Source organism: Scyliorhinus torazame, chromosome 2 (genome assembly GCF_047496885.1).
Source record: "Scyliorhinus torazame isolate Kashiwa2021f chromosome 2, sScyTor2.1, whole genome shotgun sequence".
In the NCBI taxonomy this organism is placed as follows: Eukaryota; Metazoa; Chordata; class Chondrichthyes; order Carcharhiniformes; family Scyliorhinidae; genus Scyliorhinus; species Scyliorhinus torazame.
The window spans coordinates 342326422-342339542 of record NC_092708.1 but is presented as its reverse complement, the minus strand read 5'-3'; positions in this window follow the sequence as shown (position 1 = coordinate 342339542).

Genomic DNA, 13121 nt, shown 5'->3' with positions numbered 1-13121 from the left:
CGATTCCCGACTTCCCCCCCCCATCCCGAATGCCATATGGCAGGGTCCCCACCCCCACCCCAACACCCACGTCAGACAACCTGGCCTGATCGCGTGCGCGTGCACAAAATGCTAGCTTGGGAGCCTGGCAGTGCCCCTGCCAATGCCACCCGAGCAGTGCCAGGCTGACACCCAGGTGGCATTGGCAGGTGCCAGGGCACCACCCTGCTCAAAGGGCATGCAGCTGGGGGCCTCAATTCCCCTTGGAGGCCCCCATGAGTGCCATTCTATTTGGTCCCCATTTGTGGGGACCAGTGCTGAAGAGCGCTTGCCCAAGGTCCCCCCAGGCGAAGGGACGACTGTGGCCGTTGCCCTTGGATGGGCCACATGCTGTCCCACCGGCGGGTGGTGACCAGTTGGGGGTGGGGGGCTGGGGGGCAGGGGGAGGTGGGGTTGGGCATCCATATGGACAGTGATACTCTACACAGCCAGGGGCCATGGCAGGTGGTCAGTGGGGTGTGCAGCAAGATGCAGGCAGTGGCAATGGCAGTGTGTGCCTGGACACACCGGTCCCGTGAGGGGTCACCACAGCTCATTACCTGGTCACCCCCATCACCTGCTGCTGCCCACCCAGGTCTGGCAGAGGTCTCCCCCCCCCCCCCCCCCCCCCCCACCCAAACAGCCCACGGTCGTGCCTCTGCTTCTCCAACCTCTTTTCGCTCCCTCATCAGCCATGGTGCCTGGTTCCTAATATTTAAAACCACAAGTGAACCTCGCTGTTGAGAATTCCCCCCAGCGGAGGTGGAGCATCGCGGGAGCCCCGGAGATACCGGGTCGGGCCCGCTAATGATATGCAAATTTAATTTACTGTATGCGCGGAGTAGAACGCATTGATGCCGCTGTCAAGGCACCGGAGCATGGCAATGTGGCGTGTGCCAGGCGCCCACCTTGATTTTGGCTTCACGACCGATTCTCCGCCCAATGGTGTACATCCACCGAACAGTCAGGTGGTTTAACACATCATCTGAAAGACAGTACCTCTGACAGTGCAGCACTCCCTGAGTACCGTACTGAAGTGTCTGCCTCGATTTCTATGCTCAAACTCTGGGCTGAATTTTCAGCCTCTCCGCAGCAGGTTTTCCCAATCCGGAGGCGACTCGTCATTGGCGGCCTGCAGGATCTTCCACTCCTGCCGAAGTCTGCGGCGTTTTGCGTGGCTCTGCTTCAGTGGGACCGGAAGATGCTACCAGTGGGAAGAGCTTGAAAATCCTGCCCTTGGAATGGGAATTGAACTCAGAACGTTACGATTCCGAGGTGAGAGTGCCGCCAACTGAGCTACAATTCAGAGCTTAACACAGACGGTCATATTCGCCTGGAATTTATTCACAGGAATACATCAAGTTTATCAAGTAACAAAAGTGCCATAAAAAACACACACATCATTCTGAAAACTTCAATCAAAAGTCGTGTTTTAGCATAGCGAATTTTTCCAACAGAATATACCATCTAAAAATACGAATGAAAGCAGGAAAAATGTCAAATACAATGGAGGAAAATATTTGTCACAAACTGATTATACATTGTTCAATCTAAAGATGACAGAAATTCATCATAAAAGTGTTATCAAAGTAAGACAATTGCAACTGAACCAGAGGGCCGGTGAGGATCTCTTTTTTAAATATTGTTGTGATGTAGAATGCAGTGGATGAAGAGGTGGTGTCAGCAAGTTCAGTGGTAACTTTCAAAAGGGAATTGGATAATTATTTGAAAAGGAAAGGTTTGCAAGGGTTTGGGACAAGAGCATTCAAGTGGGACTAATTGGGCAGATATATCAAAGAGCTGACTGAAAGACCTCCCTCTTCTGCTGTAAGATTCTATTGTTCTACCATTCTCTCATCAGACCCTACTGCAGGATTTGGACATAGAATCATAATCATAGAAACCCTACAGTGCAGAAGGAGACCATTCAGTCCATCAAGTCTGCACCGACCCCTTGAAAGAGCACTCTACCCATGTCCACTCCCCTGTCCTATTCCTACAACTCCTTAACCTAACCTGCAGATCCCTGGACACTAAGGGGCAATTTAGCATGGCCTGTCCATCTAACCTGCACATCTTTGGACTGTGGGAGGAAACTGGAGCACTCGAAGGAAAAACACAGACACGGGGAGAAAGTGCAAACTCCACACAGACAGTTACCCGAGGCCGGACTTGAACCTGGGTCCCTGGAGCTGTGAGGCAGCAGTGCTAACCACTGTGTCACCGTGCCACCCATGCTGACTGTCTTTTGCTGGCACATGGAAATATTATAGCAATGTTTACAAAATCATTAATATCCGCTAACATAACGTCCTGTGTCCACGATTGTTTTCTGTGCTCTGAAATCATTTTTAAAAAGCTAAATATTTAACAAGGCACCTTTCGATTATCAGGAGATACCTTGATTTAAGCAAAGTATTTCTGATCTCCATGGTAATTTGAATCTTCAGTCACACCCCAGCCCTCTCTGGCGATGTACATCATACTGCACCCATCTATGATTTCAAGAACAGCCAGCCCTATGGATTGACCTGTACGTCAGCCTGGAGGCACATAAACCCAGAATCAAAAATCATTACTGACTGAACATGGAGTGCTACACAGCAATTACACACATTGGTATTCTAGATAGCGCTTCAGCACTGCACCAGGGTTATAGGGCTTGCTTGGTCAGATTAAAATCATAAATCGCACTCACACAAATAGTTACCGCTATAGCTAGTAATGAATAAGTTTTCTTGAAAAGTTTCAAATGATGAAACAAAACTTAGAAATGTAACAAAATCGTCCTAAAAGACATGATCATTCTAAACAAGTATTTAATCTAGTGCTTTATTTATTTCCTTATTATATCCATTATATTGCGGTGTATGGGGTGCAGCACCCCCTACAGGTAGATTCACTGCACTCTTTAGTGTGGCCCACCGGTGTTGGTTCTCAACCTTCACCCAGTTCTCACCTGTGGTTCCAGTTCCAGGTTTTGTGAGCATGTGATAGCAGCCACACCCAGTAAACCACTTCAACAGGGGCTTGCTAAACCAGATGAGGGTAGCCATCACGTATTCTAACCTCGGCGGCTTAGGGATTTGTCCATCCCTGCAAGCAAAGACTGACTCTGGAGGACTGGCTGGATGAGACTGATCTAAGGTTCAATGGTCCTGGAGGTAGGACATCACCATGTTGTAGAATGCATAGAGATCGACCTGACACAGACCTGGCCACCCATTGCATCTGGATCCATTGCAAGTCCTCTTGATTTGTCTTGCCCCTCGAGCAAGGTAGACCAGGACGAGAGAGTGAGGTAGGAAATGTACAACACTCCCTCACTATAATCAATTTGTGCCCAAGTCGTGTTCATCATTTTTCCATTATCTGTCATCCATCATTTATCAGTCACAAATCCTGTGGTGATAGGTGAGTGAGGTCGTAGCAGGTGTAGATTCACCAGGAGCAGTAGCTGCAAACACAGATTGCTCAGGTCGGTTTTCTCTGGAAGGTAGCAGGAACGGGACGTAAAAGTCCCCTGAGACCAGCAGCCCTTTTCAGGAAAACATTGCTCCCTACTTTGAAAAAGGGATTAGAAAAGATGTCCTAAACATTGCCTGCTTCACCTCCTCGACCAGCAACTGGCAGAAGTCCCATCAGCTTGGTCATAAATTAATCTCAAAAAAGAAAGTAAAGGTGACACTGACCATCATTGGCACATGATATGTCCACATTCTCCTGGACACTGCCACAGCCCTGAGAGAAGAACTATCGGGGTACAACATCCAGATCACAGGCCTCGAGAAATCTAAGGAGGGTCAACTGAAGGAAATGGGTGCAGGTTACACAATTTTTTGGAAAGGCCATGGAAAAGAAGAATACTGTGAAGCTGCCATAGGTTTTCGTGTCATGAAACATCTCGTCAGTAAGTTCACTTGCCTTTTTAAGGGTGATGTTTAAACTCATCATGATGATGTTTAAATTCCCCCAACACAGCATTGGGCAAGCAACTCTCCTCAGTGTGTACTGTGACCAACTCTGATAAAGTCAAGCATTAAATTTTACGATGACTTCCACTTCTTGACCTCCACTGTGTCAAAAACAGACGAGCTAATCATTCTTGGTGACTCCAGTGCAAGAGTTGATGCCGATCACCAGGAGTGGGGAGGAGGTAGTGGAAGGAAATGGTGTTAGCAGTTACAACAATGGTCTCCTCTTGTAGAGGATATGTGCTGAACTGGAGCTCTTAATCCCGAACACAGTTTCTCCCCTTCCTAATCACAACAAGAGTTCTTTGTTGCATCCCTGTTCTATCATCTAGTCAGCTATGTCATCACCAGGTAGAGCGCAGGTAACAAGAGCCACAGGTGGCGCTGACTGATGGACTGGCCGAAGCATTACCTTTTTGAAGCTAAACATCAAGGTCCATCTTCCTAGGGCATGAAGGTCCAGAGGTATTGCAATGTCTCAAGGCTCAGACAGGCAATCATAAAGAAATCTCTCTCTGAGAAACTCAAGAGTCCCATGTGTCGTGGACAGAACCCAGAACCACAGCGGGTGATGGCGCTGGAGGAGGGATTATGGTGCAAGGTGCTGTGGAGGGTGAATGCATCAACCTTGTGTATGAGGCTGGGATTGATACAGCTAAAGGTGGTGTACAGGGCCCACCTGACAAAGTCGAGGATGAGCCAGCTGTTTGAGGGGGCAGAGGATATTTGTGAACGGTGTGGAAGGGGCCCAGCTAATCATGTACATATGTTCTGGTCCTGCCCGGAGATGGGAACATTTTGGAGGTTGTTCATCAGCACCCTGTTGGTTATCTTGCATGTGAACTTGGAGCCTGGTCCCCTGGGGACCATATCCGGGGTGTCAGTTCTCGAGGCGGGAGAGGGGACAGATGGTTTAGCCTTCGCCTCGTTGATTGCTCACAGGCAGGTTCTGTTGGGGTGGAGGTCAGCTTCTCCACCCTCTGCCTCAGTATGGCTGGGGGATCTAATGGAGTTCCTGCAATTAGAGATGGTAAAGTTTGCCCTGAGAGGGGGAAATGAGGGTCTCCAGAAGAGATGGGGTTTGTTTATTCTGTATTTCAAGGAGCTAGTTACTGTCAACTGTTGGGAGGGGGCAGGGGAGGGAGGGGGAGGGGTTATTTTATTTTGTGTTATAATGTTTTGTAAATGTTTAAAAACTTGAATAAAGATACTTTTAAAAAAGGAAATAGACACTCACTGCATTGAGGATGTCTTGGTGACATTCAGGGGTATAGTGTACTCCACTGCTCTAAAGGTCCCTTGGCCTTACCCCTTGTAAGCATCAAGATTAATTCAACAAAAACACTGAGGTAATTCAGAAACCACCAGAGGAGAAACATCACTTCTACAGCTTTCACCTCAATGACAAGCAATCACTCTCCGAACATGATGCCTACCGAAGCATCCACAGAACTGTCCAATGCAATCTGAGAGAAATGCACGACACTTGGCTAAACCAGAAAGCAGACAAACTCCAGTCATATGCAGACCACAAAGAAATGATCCGATGCTGTAAATGTCTATGGGCCCCAGTCTACTTGTTCATTCCCAATCCTCAGTGTCACACATCAACACTGCTCACAGGAAAAGGCCAAATTCTAGAAAGGTGGGCAGGACACTTTAACCACATCCTCAATCAGCTTTCATCCAACAATGAAGAACTCTTTGCTCTAATCAATAGGCTGCCACGGGTTGCCATCAACTGTTCCCTTGATGACCCTCTCATGCAGTTAGAAATGACGAATGCAATAAACTCCTGTCCAGTGGGAAGCTCCAGGAGCTGATGCTACCCCAGCCAAGGATTAAAGGCTGCAGGCCGGGGGAAATGTTTATTATACCATGTTGATGTAATTGTTAATGTTATTTTTATAAAACTTTTCAAATACCTTAATAAAAATATTTATTAAAAAATAAATAAAGGCTGCAGGCCAATGCCTGGTCAAGAAGCTCACTGAACTCCTTCATGGGAGCAAGGAAACATCCCACAGGAATTAAGATAACGCCTCTATTATCCACCAGTACAAGTGGAAACAAACTTGCCATTCTTGCAACAATTAGCGAGGAATCTAATTTTCTCTCCATCCTTGGCAAAAGCTTCATCAAAGTCCTTCTGAGCTGCTTAGTGCGACATTTTGACCAGAGCCTGCTAGCAGAGTCAGCGCAGCTTCAGAAAGGTCAAGGTATCACTGAAACAGTGTTTGCAGTTCGACAGCAGCAGACGAAATGATAAGAACAGAACATTGGCCTCTACACCACATTTTGCTGACCTGACCAAGCCCTTTAGCACAGACCGTTGGAAGGTACCGGAGAAATTCGGCTGTCCTGAAAAATTCATCACAATAGTTTGACAGTTCCACGACAGCATGCTCATGTGAGATGATGGTGGGTCTGCAGACCCATTCACAGTCACTAAAGTAGTTAAACAGGGCTGTGTAGGACGCGGCATGGTGACGCAGTGGTTAGCATTTAAAACAAAAAAATTTAGAGTACCCAATTATTTTCTTTCCCAATTGAGGGACAATTTAGCATAGCCAATCCACCTAACCTGCACATCTTTTGGTTGTGGGGGTGAAACCAACGCAGACATGGGGAGAATGTGCAAACTCCACACGGACAGTGAGCCAGGGCCGGGATTCAAACCCGGGTCCTCAGCGCCGCAGTCCCAGTGCTATCCACTGCACCACATGCCACCCCTTCTGGTTGGCACTTCTGCCTAAGGCGTTGAGGACCCGGGTTCGATCCTGGCCCCGGATCACTGTCCGTGTGGAGTTTGCACATTCTCCCCGTGTCTGCGTGGGTTTCACCCCCACAACCCAAAGATGTGCAGGTTAGGTGAATTGGCCACACTAAATTGCCCCTTAATTGGAAAAAAATAAAATAAAATAATTGGGTACTCTAAATTTATTTTAAAAATTAAAATTAGAATAATTTTTTTGTTTAAAAACAGGGCTGTGTGGAAGGGCGTAGCGAGGACGGTGTCGAGGGTGGTAGGATCCAGGGTCAGACCGGGCTGGGGGCTCGCAATATTAGGGGTGGCAGAGGAGCCGGGAGTTCAGGAGGCGAAAGAGGCCGGAATTCTGGCCTTTGCGTCCCTGGTAACCCGGCGAAGGATTCTCCTTCAGGGGAAAGATGCGAGGCCCCCAAGCGTGGAATCCTGGATCAACAATATGGCAGGGTTCATTAAATTGGAGAGGGTGAAATTCGCCTTGAGAGGGTCGGTACAAGGGTTCTTTAGGCGGTGGCAACCGTTCTTAGACTTTCTGGCAGAACGATAGACATTGGTCAATGGCAGCAGCAGCTCGGGGGGGGGAGGTTTACTTTATTTTTGTTTATGTTATTTACACTGGAGGGTCTGAGGGGGTGTATACACCTGTTGTGTTAAGTCGGGGTGTTAATGTTAATTTATTATTTATGTACAGGGGGGGAGGGGTTTGGGGGGTTGCTTTTTTAGATTGTGTTTTGTACTTAACCCTGTTGGGTTCTTTTTTATTTCCCATTTTGTTATTGATATTTTATGAAAACCTTTAATAACATTTTTTTTTTTAAAAAACAGTGCTGTGTGTTAGCACCAACCCACGCCAGAATGCTCTACATTGCCTTCCATGATGGTGTTCCTGGCATCAGAATCCGATATCGCTTGGATGGGAAACTGCTCAATCGGAGACGACTCCAGGCAAAGACCAAGATCTCTAAGGACATATTTGTGATTTCCTGCTTCCTGATGACTGTGTACTGGGCTACTGATTCAGAGCTGGACATGCAATGTACCATGGACCTGTTCGCCACTGCATTCAACAACTTTAGCTTTAGGTTCACGAACCTGTTCCAGAAAAGCCCAATCTGGAGCCTAAGGTTTCAACATGACCAGAAATTGCTTATTAATCAACCTATTGTGAAGACAATTGTTATGGGCCAGGGTTTAGAGAACCCCAAAGTTTATCATGGAGATCACCTGACCCACAACTTTTAATAGATTGTGGTATGGGGAGCACACGGCCCACTCTACAGGTGTGGTACAGCAGAAATGGAAAAGTATTTTTTAAAGCAAAACAATGTTTATTCTATGAACTCAAGTTAACCTTTTTTAAACATACAGTGACCATCTTAGCAACCATTAATTCAAATACAACCCCCAAAGAATACAACACTAAGTAATCCTTTAAGCTTTCCTTTTAACATCCATAATACTTCAAACACCTTTTACCAGAAGCACATCAGATTCAAATCATTACTGTTATTAGTTTTAAATCACCAGGATCGATTTACAGTCTTTAGATTACAGAGAGAGATTCATACACCTTCTGCCTGTGACTGCACCTATACAGCTCGGAAAACGAAACTAAAACACACCCTGCAACAGCCTAAAACAAAAGTAAAAAGCTGACAGACAGCCCAGCTCCACCCACTCTCTTTCATCACTGCAGTAATAAACACCCATTTCTTAAAGGTACTATCACATGACACCTCCCCCCAAGAAAAAAACCCATCAACTTCAGATGGTTTCATTTTTCACCTTTTCACTATCCTTTAAGAAATGCACACAGTAAATATACTTTTTTGTTTAAAAAATAAACACCCGCAAACAGGCATAATAATATTGTCTTTTTTTTTCTTTTTCCTCCAAGTTGAATCCTTCTCGATTGACAGTCTCTTTGAACAAGAAGGCCTCTGCACGATCCGTCCATTTCTCTATGCCTCGGCATGTCTCTTTAAAGTCAGATACTGTAGTTCAATCTGATCACAGAATACCTTGTAATTCTCCAACACAGGAGCATTAGTTATCACAGCTTTCAGGCAGTCAAATGCCTGTCGAAAGTCCGCTGTCCACTGAAATTTTCGACGTTTCTTCAGCAAGTCTATCAGTGGAGCAATAACGCGACAAAACTTTTGCACAAATGTTCGATCAAATCCACTCATGCCAAGAAATCGCATTATTTCCTTTCGTCTTGAGGTTATTGGAAACTCCTCAAGGAAAGTGACTTGGGCTTTTCCAAATACACTTTTGGCTAGGTTTATCACCAAACCCGCCTCCTGAAGTCGATCGAATAACACCATCAGATGCTTTAAATGCTCTTTCTAGGGTCTGGCTGAAAATTACAAGATCGTCGATGTATAACGCACAATTGGGTAATCCTGAAACTACTTTGTTAGTTAACCGTTGAAATGTGGCTGGGGCGTTTTGCATGTCAAATGGCATAATTTTGAATTGGTATATACCATCTGGAGTCACAAAAGCTGAAATCTCCTTCGCCCTTGAGGACAAAAGGTACCTGCCAGTACCCTTTAAATGAATCCATTTTGGAAATAAAAGCTGATTGTTCCACTTTTCATCCGCCTGCATAAGTAAAGGGTTCCATTTTCTCATCAAGACATCACTTTTACGGTAATAACACTCTGGTATACACTCAGATTCCTCTTCCATATATGCTTTCTGATATATCCGTTTTATTTCTACATCTTTCAGTTGTAACTCTGCCAAATTTCCTGAACTAAAAATATCTGCCTCATCCTCCACCTGTTCTTCTTTTTCAACCATCTGATCAAAAATCGTTTCTGATAATTGCACTTCAACTTCATCTTCACTCGTTGATTTCTCCTCTTGTCTTAACCTGTGACTTTGCGACCTAGTTACTAACAATCCGGAAAAATCCCAGGATATTCGTCCTTCAACACTTCAGTTGTCTGATTTTCCACTGGCTTATCAACCACAGTAGGCATCGCTCCCACCTGCGATCCAGCTATATCATTACCCAAGATAAACTGTATTCCTGGACAAGATAGTTTCTCTATTACTCTTACTACCACTTCACTACTCTTCACTGGACTTTCCAACCTTATCTTATATAATTGAACACTACCTTATATAATTGAACCCTGAAGGTGGCAACGCAGGTCTATAGAGTGGCCAAGAAGGCATACAGCATGCTTGCCTTCATCGGACGGGGTCTTGAGTACAAGAGTCGGCAGGTCATGTTACAGTTGTATAGGACTTTGGTTAGGCCACATTTGGAATACTGCGTGCAGTTCTGGTCGCCACATTACCAGAAGGATGTGGATGCTTTAGAGAGGGTGCAGAGGAGGTTCACCAGGGTGTTGCCTGGTATGGAAGGTGTTAGCTATGAAGAAAGGTTGAGTAGATTAGGATTGTTTTCATTGGAAAGATGGAGGTTGAGGGGGGACTGGATTGAGGTCTACAAAATTATGAGAGGTATGGACAGGGTGGACAGCAACAAGCTTTTTCCAAGAGTGGGGGTGCCAATTACAAGGGGTCACGATTTCAAGGTGAGAGGGGGAAAGTTTAAGGGAGATGTGCGTGGAAAGTTTTTACGCAGAGGGTGGTGGGTGCCTGGAACGCTTTGCCAGGGGAGGTGGCAGAGGCGGGCACGATAGCATTATTTAAGATGCATCTAGACAGATATGTGAACTGGCGGGGAACAGAGGGAAGTAGATCCTTGGAAAATAGGCGACAGGTTTAGATAAAGGATCTGGATCGGCGCAGGCTGGGAGGGCCAAAGGGCCTGTTCCTGTGCTGTAATTTTCTTTGTTCTTTGTACTCCTCTCACCCTGAATTCCACATATTACCACCTTTTCTGGCAACATTCTTCCCAAACTACATAACTCCTCATCTCTTACCATTAAAGATTGACTAGCTCCCATATCTCTTAAAATTGTGACTTCTTTACCTGCTCCTCCTGATACACATGAATAAACTTTACCCACACAAGTAAATTCTTTAAAGAGATCTGGCACCTTCTTATCAATCACCTCTTGATCAGGCTGTACAATCTTTTGCACCTCCTTCGCTTCACTTGGGCTTTCCTTTACCACTTTAACAAACCCCACTGTCTTATTCTGTTTTACCACATCAGCCTTCCCAGTGCTTTTCTTCAAATACCAACACTGACTTTACATGGCCTAGTTTATTACAGTGAAAACATTTGAAACTTTTCATGTCTCTTCCACTCTCCAGGATTTCGTTTTTAGTCTGAGGTACACTCTCCTTAATATCTCCCATCAGATCACCTTTACCTTTACCACTTGAGTATTTCTCATGTCCCAAGTTTCTATCCCTCACAGGCTGAAACTGATGTCGGAAACCAAGCTTTGATTTATGAACTAATTCACAATCATCTGCCATTATGCTGCTCATAGTTTTAACCCTCTGCTCTTCCACGTGAATTCTCACTACATCAGGAATTGAATTTTTAAACTCCTCCAAAAGTATAATTTCTCTGAGAGCTTCATAGGTTTGGTCTATTTTCAAAGCCCTTATGCACCTATCAAAATTACTCTGTTTGTCCTTTCAAACTCCATGTATGTTTGACCAGGTTCGTTCCTTAAATTTCCAAACCTTTGTCTGTAGGCTTCAGGCACTAGTTCATATGCACCTAAGATGGATTTTTTCACATCCTCATACATCTCAGATACCTCTTCCGGTAGTGATGCAAACACTTCACTAGACCTACCTACCAGCTTTGTTTGAATCAGTAATACCCACATGTCCTGTGGCCATTTCATTTGTTTAGCCACCTTCTCAAATGAAATGAAAAAGGCTTCTACCTCCTTCTCATCAAACCTTGGCAATGTTTGTTCATATTTAAATAGATCCCCACCAAGCCTTCGACTATGACGCTCCTTCTCACTATCCTCATCACTATCAATCAACTGTACGTATCCCTTTATGCCTGCCAATTTTAACTGACTGTCATGTTTCATGGCCATTTTCTGAAGTTCAAGCTCTCTCTCTTTATCTTTTTCCCTGATCTGTATCTCCCTTTCTCTTTCTTTTTCCTCTCTATCTCTTTCGTATTCAAGCTGCTTTAATTCTTTCCCATGTTCCATTTGTTTAAGTTGTAACTGAATTTTTGCCATTTCCAATGAGTCAAACTGTATCTCAGGCAACTTTAAAATGCTTAGCCACCGCCATAATTACCTCATCTTTTCGCATTTTGTCAGGTAATGTTAACTGCAATGTTTTTTGCCAAATCTAACAGTCTGCTTTTAGTCTCTGCCCATAAGGTACTGCATGTGACCATCTCCATCCCAAAAACTTCAGAGCCCATGAAAGAGCCATTGTTCACAACACACTCCCTACTTAAACTAAAATACCACACCTGAAATGCACCCACAATATGCTCACCCCTCACTGTCTTTCAGTTCACTAAGCCAATCCAATAGATAGACTTTTATCCCCCTCGAGCCCGCAATTTGTTATGGGCCAGGGTTTAGAGAATCCCAAAGTGTATCATGGAGTTCACCTGACCCACAACTTTTAATAGAATGTGGTATGGGGAGCACACAACCCACTCTAGAGGTGTGGAAAAGTATTTTTTAAAGCAAAACAATGTTTATTCTATGAACTCAAGTTAACCTTTTTAAAACATACAGTGACCATCTTAACAACCATTAATTCAAATACAACCCCCAAAGAATACAACACTAAGTAATCCTTTAAGCTTTCATTTTAACATCCATAATACTTCAAACACCTTTTACCAGAAGCACATCAGGTTAAAGTCATTACTGTTATTAATTTTAAATCACCAGGATCGATTTACAGTCTTTAGATTACAAAGAGATTCATACACCTTCTGGCTGTGACTGCACCTATCCCACTCTGAAAACAAAACTAAAACACACACTGCAGCAAACAGCCTAAAACAAAAGTAAAAAGCTGACAGACAGCCCAGCTCCACCCACTCCCTTTCATCACTGCAGTAATAAACACCCATTCCTGAAAGGTACTCTCACATGACACAATGGTAAACATTGATACTGTTCTCACGTGGTAGAAACTGTCTTGAGCACAAATCGTATAACTTCTAAGAACAGCCCCAAAAAGGGGGTCTGGGATCTGAAGACCACAGGGAAGACACCTTGTCCAGCATAAGAAAGGACGCTGCCGAAAATAAATCCACCATCGGCGGAGAAGTAGGGCTTATTTGTGCTACCTGTATGATTATATTTCATCACTACACTTCACGACAGAGACTTAACTGAAACATTTACTGAGAAGACAGAAACCTGCTGTGACTTGGAATACCTATTGGGTTCATCAACAGCAAAACTTCTGACCTCTTTTTTCCATCC